The sequence below is a fragment of the Sander lucioperca genome, chromosome 17 (assembly GCF_008315115.2).
Source record: "Sander lucioperca isolate FBNREF2018 chromosome 17, SLUC_FBN_1.2, whole genome shotgun sequence".
Classification (NCBI taxonomy): Eukaryota; Metazoa; Chordata; class Actinopteri; order Perciformes; family Percidae; genus Sander; species Sander lucioperca.
In genome coordinates this window covers 18,376,720-18,384,219 of record NC_050189.1, presented here as the reverse complement: position 1 = coordinate 18,384,219, position 7,500 = coordinate 18,376,720, and the positions used below count along the sequence as shown (strand labels likewise).

Below are 7,500 nucleotides of genomic sequence, written 5' to 3'. Positions count from 1 at the left end.
TTCAAAGGGCTGAAAGCATCACTTCCTCATCAATGGGTTCATATGGTATGCTAAAGCTACCGCTGGCCGGTCACGTGAACAGGTTACACTGTCTTTTCTCCTTAACTTCCTCAACTCCTTAACTTCTTCAGGACATGAACACCTGGAAGGAAATGGAGGGCAGCAAACACAGGGGAGGTGGCAAAGTCATGCCTAAGGAAAGAGGCACTGGTGGGCATCATGGCATCCGTCAGAGCGGGGTTAGGCTACTTCCCAAAGAATCAGGTGGGCAAGGCCCAGGCCAAGGAGAGACACACATACTCCAGGAAGCGGTCCGAACAGTTGTGGAGGAAGAGCGAGTGAGTAGGGCGGTGGGTTTCCGGCAGCAGGGAGCTTGGACAAGATGGGAGAGTACACCGCATAGCAGGATGACCTGGGCAAACATGCAGGCAGCCTTCCAATGCATCCTGTTCCTTGTGCAAGCAGTCTACGATGCCCTACCAAGCCCAGCTAACCTCCACACCTGGGGGAAAGTGAAACACCTTCCTGCCGTCTTTGCTCTGGAAGAGGCTCTCTAGAACATCTCCTCAGTAGCTGTCCAAAGGCCCTTGCAGATGGCCGCTATCTTTGGCACCACGACCAGGTGCTAAGCCGCACCCATCAGCACCTGCAAACACCCACACGCTCCAAAGAAGGCAATCTCCTTTGTCAAAGCTGGAGAGAAAACCCGGCCAAGACCAAGCACTCCATCAGCAGGTCTCCTCTACACAGCCTCTGACTGGCAGCTGCAGGCTGACCTGGGAAAGCAGCTAAAGTGTCCACAACACATCACTCTGTCCAGATATGATCATCACCTCCGAGGCTTCAAAACAACTGATCAGACTGGAACTTAGAGGGTCCTATCCTGCACCCGGCGCAGCATAGCACAAAGCCCAACCCAAGTGTCTTTGCTAGTTTAAGACCGACCCAGTTGTCAGTTTCCCACGTCGTTTAAATAGCAAATGCACCTGCGCCCATCTGTGGCCCATGGTCTTACAGTGAGGTGTGTTCAGGTGCATTCTGGTCTTACAGGGAGGTGTGTTCAGGTGCATTCTGGTCTTACAGGGAGGTGTGTTCAGGTGCATTCTGGTCTTACAGGGAGGTGTGTTCAGGTGCATTCTGGGCGTGTAGTCAGGGCCTGATCAACCCTGGCTGGGTCGCTGGGAGGAGTGTCTGATGTTGACCCAAAAACACCTGATGACCCCATGTCACATCACCTGTTTCCTGGTGAAAGTCTTGTGTTTTCTCCTTAACTTCTTCAGGACATGAACACCTGTTTCCTGGTGAAAGTCTTGTGTTTTCTCCTTAACTTCTTCAGGACATGATCACCTGTTTCCTGGTGAAAGTCTTGTGTTTTCTCCTTAACTTCTTCAGGACATGAACACCTGTTTCCTGGGTGAAAGTTTTGTGTTTTAGGAGCCAAACGTCCCCCCTGACCTCCTCCCTACGATGATCTTCATGTTCTTATACAGCAGCAGTCAACGTGCTGCTGATAGTAATAAATATGAGGAATACATACCAATAACAGAGCTTCACTTCCCAGAGATATAAGTACGAATGCTTCATGAGAACATTTCTGCAGGTTAAAAGGACGTTTTTCCTCGAAGCTGTCGCACCAAACACTTGCTCTGTCTGTCTGCCTGTCTGTCTCTCTGCCTGTCTGCTGGTCTGTCTGTCTCTCTGCCTGTCTGTTTGTTTGTCTGCCTGTCTGTCTGTCTGTCTGTCTGTCTGTCTGTCTGTTTGTCTGTCTGCCTGTCTGTCTGCCTGTCTGCCTGTCTGTCTGTCTGCCTGTCTGCTGGTCTGTCTGTCTCTCTGCCTGTCTGTTTGTTTGTCTGCCTGTCTGTCTGTCTGTCTGTCTGTCTGTCTGCCTGTCTGTCTCTCTGCCTGTCTGCTGGTCTGTCTGTCTCTCTGCCTGTCTGTCTGTTTGTCTGTCTGCCTGTCTGTCTGTCTGTCTGTCTGTCTGTCTGTCTGTCTGTCTCTCTGCCTCTCTGTCTGCCTGCCTGTCTGTCTCTCTGCCTGTCTGTCTGCCTGCCTGTCTGTCTCTCTGCCTGTCTGTCTCTCTGTCTGTCTGCCTCTCTGCCTGTCTGTCTCTCTGTCTGTCTGCCTCTCTGCCTGTCTGTCTGCCTGCCTGTCTGTCTCTCTGCCTGTCTGTCTGCCTGCCTGTCTGTCTCTCTGCCTGTCTGCCTCTCTGCCTGTCTGCCTGCCTGCCTGTCTGTATTCGCTGCAGGCTACACAGCTGTCGACTCTACAACTTTCTCTTCGTCGTGTCTTTGTGTCTCTGGAGAATCTGGAGGTTATATAACGGAGAGAGAGACTGTTACAGTTCACTGTGAATTAATTACACCTCACTTCCCCTGACAGCTCGCTCTCTCTCTCTCTCTCTCTCTCTCTCTCTCTCTCTCTCTCTCCCTCTCTCTCTGTCTGTCTCTCTCTCTCTCACTCTCTCTATCTCTCTCTCTCTCTCTCTCTCTCTCTCTCTCTCCCTCTCTCTCTGTCTGTCTCTCTCTCTCTCACTCTCTCTCTCTCTCTCTCTCTCTCTCTCTCTCTCTCTCTCTCCCTCTCCCTCTCTCTCTCTCTGAGTCTATGTCTCTCGACCACCCAGGCAGAGATGACAGAGGGCCATTCTGCTGTTTAAAAAGGCCAGAAATATTAAAACCTCTATCACAGAGTCATGATAAGCTGAGGGTTTCAATGAGTCCAGAACAAATCAAAACCAGACGAGGATCAAAACCCGCCGGCCTCGAGGAACCAATCTGGACCTCGAAGAACAAAGACGCTTCAAAAGCATCAAGAATAGAACTGAAAGCATTGAAAGCGTCTTATGGCGCTGACACACCAGCCCGATAATCGGCCGTTGAACAGTCTGGCGAGGTCGGTGACTCGAGTCTGGTCGGTGTGTTCTGTGCCGTCGTCCGTTGGAGGGGCCGTTGGCTTTCATTTTGGCTGATTTGACATGTATAATCAGAGATGCGGGCACTGCCGGCAGTCGGACTCAATGACCCATCTGATTGGTGGAGAGCTAACCTGGAAATGGGGAGCGGGATGAGCGTGACTAGAGTCTCTCAAAATCTGATGAAAATCTGTTAAACTGACCTTTGTTGATCTGAAATGAAGACAGATTCAGCAACTGCACGGCCTATTTCTCTCTTAAAATGTTTTCAGAAACACGTTTCGGTGAACTATTTTAGTACAATATGAGATTGTATTCTGAACGAGCCGCCATTATGGTCGGTTGTAAAATCCGGAAGTAGCCAGACCCACGTGACATGTTCGTCCAATCAGCTGCCGGTTTTAAATTTTTGGGCAACAATACAGATTAGTGCCGCCTGCTGTTAAGGAGACGTATTACGTGCATGTGGAACAAACATGGACTACGATGACGTTACGACTTTCTGACTCTTTGAGACTTTGAGGGGTTGAGAACGAGACTTTGAGGGGTTGAGACCGAGAATTTGAGGGGTCGAGACCGAGAATTTGAGGGGTCAAGACCGAGACTTTGAGGGGTCGAGACCGAGACTTTGAGGGGTTGAGACCGAGAATTTGAGGGGTCGAGACCGAGAATTTGAGGGGTCAAGACCAAGACTTTGAGGGGTCGAGACCGAGACTTTGAGGGGTTTAGACCGAGACTTTGAGGGGCCGAGATCGAGACTTTGAGGGGTTGAGACAGATACTTTGAGGGGTTGAGACGGATACTTTGAGGGGTGTAGACTGAGACTTTGAGGGGTGTAGACCGAGACTTTGAGGGGTCGAGACTGAGACTTTGAGGAGCTTAGACCGAGACTTTGAGGGGTCGAGAGCAAGACTTTAAGGGGTTGAGACCGAGACTTTAAGGGGTTTAGACCGATACTTTGAGGGGTCGAGATCGAGACTTTGAGGGGTTTAGTCCGAGACTTTGAGGGGTTTAGTCCGAGACTTTGAGGGGTTTAAACCGAGACTTTGAGGGGTTTGGACCGCGACTTTGAAGGGTTGAGACCGAGACTTTGAGGGGTTTAGAGCGAGACTTTGAGGGGTTGAGACTGAGACTTTGAGGGGTCGAGACCAAGACTTTGAGGGGTTTAGACCAAGACTCTGAGGGGTTTAGACCGAGACTTTGAAGGGTTGAGACCGAGACTTTGAGGGGTTTAGAGCGAGACTTTGAGGGGTTGAGGCCAAGACTTTGATGGGTCGAGACCAAGACTTTGAGGGGCCGAGATCGAGACTTTGAGGGGTCGAGACCGAGACTTTGACGGGCTGAGACGGATACTTTGAGGGGTCGAGACTGAGACTTTGAGGGGTGTAGACCGAGACTTTGAGGGGTCGAGACTGAGACTTTTAGGGGTTGAGACCGAGACTTTGAGGGGTGTAGACCGAGACTTTGAGGGGTCGAGACTGAGACTTTGAGGGGTGTAGACCGAGACTTTGAGGGGTCGAGACTGAGACTTTGAGGGGTGTAGACCGAGACTTTGAGGGGTCGAGACTGAGACTTTGAGGAGCTTAGACCGAGACTTTGAGGGGTTGAGAGCAAGACTTTAAGGGGTTGAAACCGAGACTTTAAGGGGTTTAGACCGATACTTTGAGGGGTTTAGTCCGAGACTTTGAGGGGTTTAGTCCGAGACTTTGAGGGGTTTAGACCGAGACTTTGAGGGGCCGAGATCGAGACTTTGAGGGGTCGAGACCGAGACTTTGAGGGGTGTAGACCGAGACTTTGAGGGGTCGAGACTGAGACTTTTAGGGGTTGAGACCGAGACTTTGAGGGGTGTAGACCGAGACTTTGAGGGGTCGAGACTGAGACTTTGAGGGGTGTAGACCGAGACTTTGAGGGGTCGAGACTGAGACTTTGAGGGGTGTAGACCGAGACTTTGAGGGGTCGAGACTGAGACTTTGAGGAGCTTAGACCGAGACTTTGAGGGGTCGAGACTGAGACTTTGAGGGGTTTAGACCGAGACTTTGAGGGGTTGAGAGCAAGACTTTAAGGGGTTGAAACCGAGACTTTAAGGGGTTTAGACCGATACTTTGAGGGGTTTAGTCCGAGACTTTGAGGGGTTTAGTCCGAGACTTTGAGGGGTTTAGACCGAGACTTTGAGGGGTTTGGACCGCGACTTTGAAGGGTTGAGACCGAGACTTTGAGGGGTTTAGAGCGAGACTTTGAGGGGTTGAGACTGAGACTTTGAGGGGTCGAGACCAAGACTTTGAGGGGTTTAGCCCAAGACTCTGAGGGGTTTAGACCGAGACTTTGAAGGGTTGAGACCGAGACTTTGAGGGGTTTAGAGCGAGACTTTGAGGGGTTGAGACCGAGACTTTGAGGGGTTTAGAGCGAGACTTTGAGGGGTCGAGACCGAGACTTTGTCACTCCTCAAATTGATCTGAAAGATCCACATTCACATAAAGAAACACAGGCAGAAATCTAATCCACTCATACAGACCCTTACACACGGTCAGTACTCAGGAAAGCCACTATAATCACACATGACCAGGAAGCTAACGTTAGTTTAGCTAACAGCTAATTTAAATTAAACAAAAAACACTAGCTGACACAGTTTGCTTCAGTCTAAACACTGGGAAAAGCAGGCTACAGCTAAATTAAGACTTTATAGTAATACCAATAAACCAAGTATTGATTGATTGTATTTTAAATGAGCACAAGTAAAGTAGAACTGACGTTAACAGCTGTTATATATTTTAACGGTCATTTTCATATTTTATTTTGAGGGTCTTTTAAAGTGTTGTACAAAAATATGCCGCCAGTTGTGCCGCCTGACCGTCAAGTGTTTCAACGCATGCTTGATACAAAGAGTGTAGAAACCGTCACGTTTTCTACTACGTATTGGATCGTGCAGCACAGGTCGCGTACCGACAATCCCCACACTGAACAGCCATACATAGACAACATCAAACAGCTCCACTCAGGCTTCATTACACTGTTCCTATATGTATCTGTATGTATATGTTCCTATATGTATCTGTATGTATATGTTCCTATATGTATCTGTATGTATATGTTCCTATATGTATCTGTATGTTCCTATATTTATCTGTATGTTTCTAGATGTATTTTATGTCATTTGAGCCACAGATGTCTGTCAGCTGGACAGACAATAATGTTTTATTTGATCTATTTCACGTCTTTATTGCCAGAAGAATCTTGATAAAAGACCAGTTTGAGATATAATCCTGAGTCTTTATATCTGAGACCTTTAAGAAGTATTCTAGAGGCCGATCTTGAGTACTACAACACCGTAGTTAGTCTAGATCAACAGACAGTCCTTCCAGAAAAATGACGAGATTTTTTGTGATTGTTGCAGGCAAAAATCCTTGATTATGCGGCATGTTTTCTTAAAAAATGCGATGGAATATGCGGGATATTTATGCAATTTTATGCAATGAAATTGCGCGAACTTCCAAAAATTGCGGGAACTTGCAACAATTGCGGGAACTTGCAAAAACTGCGGATTCATCACGGCTTTATCGCGGGGTTTGCAGCTTTTCGATGATGTTCACGTCACGTAATTACGTCACTTCGTAACGTCACTTCGTAACGTCACTTCGTAACGTCACTTCGTAACGTCACTTCGTAACGTCACTTCGTAACATCACTTCGTAACGTTCCCATGGCAACAGGGGGAAATGGCTGCTCTTGTGTGAAGTAAACACAACATTTTTCAACTTTCTGCTAAGATATATGTGTGACTTTTTTGCAACGAAAATGCAGGGATTATGAAATCATGCAAGTCCCGCATATTTTGCGCGGAAATCGGCAATTTATGCGCTGAAAGTGCGACGTATTTGAAAAAATGCGGCCCCCCCACATAAATATGCAGACTTTGGCTGATTATGCGTTGAATTATGAGATCACATAATCACGTTTTTCTGGAGGGACTGAACAGAGTACTACTACACTGTAGTTAGCATGTATTAGAGTCCAGATCAGAGTACTATTACACTGTAGTCAGCATGTATTAGAGTCCAGATCAGAGTACTACTACACTGTAGTTAGCATGTATTAGAGTCCAGATCAGAGTACTACTACACTGTAGTTAGCATGTATTAGAGTCCAGATCAGAGTACTACTACATTGTAGTCAGCATGTATTAGAGTCCAGATCAGAGTACTACTACATTGTAGTCAGCATGTATTAGAGTCCAGATCAGAGTACTACTACACTGTAGTTAGCATGTATTAGAGTCCAGATCAGAGTACTACTACATTGTAGTCAGCATGTATTAGAGTCCAGATCAGAGTACTACTACACTGTAGTCAGCATGTATTAGAGTCCAGATCAGAGTACTACTACACTGTAGTCAGCATGTATTAGAGTCTAGATCAGAGTACTACTACACTGTAGTCAGCATGTATTAGAGTCTAGATCAGAGTACTACTACACTGTAGTCAGCATGTATTAGAGTCTAGATCAGAGTACTACTACACTATAGTTAGCATGTATTAGAGTAAAGATCAGAGTACTACTACACTGTAGTCAGCATGTATTAGAGTAAAGATCAGAGT

General features: G+C 47.4%; 2 protein-coding genes across 2 annotated transcripts in view; one reads left to right on the top strand and one right to left on the bottom strand.

The window, feature by feature from the left end:
- Nucleotides 1-7,500, top strand: part of LOC116064546 (zinc finger protein 239-like) — a 914,372-nt gene that overhangs the window by 744,171 nt on the left and 162,701 nt on the right. The window lies entirely within an intron of this gene.
- The window catches only part of LOC116059956 (disks large homolog 4-like), a 46,442-nt gene that overhangs the window by 6,833 nt on the left and 32,109 nt on the right, over nt 1-7,500 (bottom strand). The gene's annotated exons all lie outside the window — the stretch shown is intronic.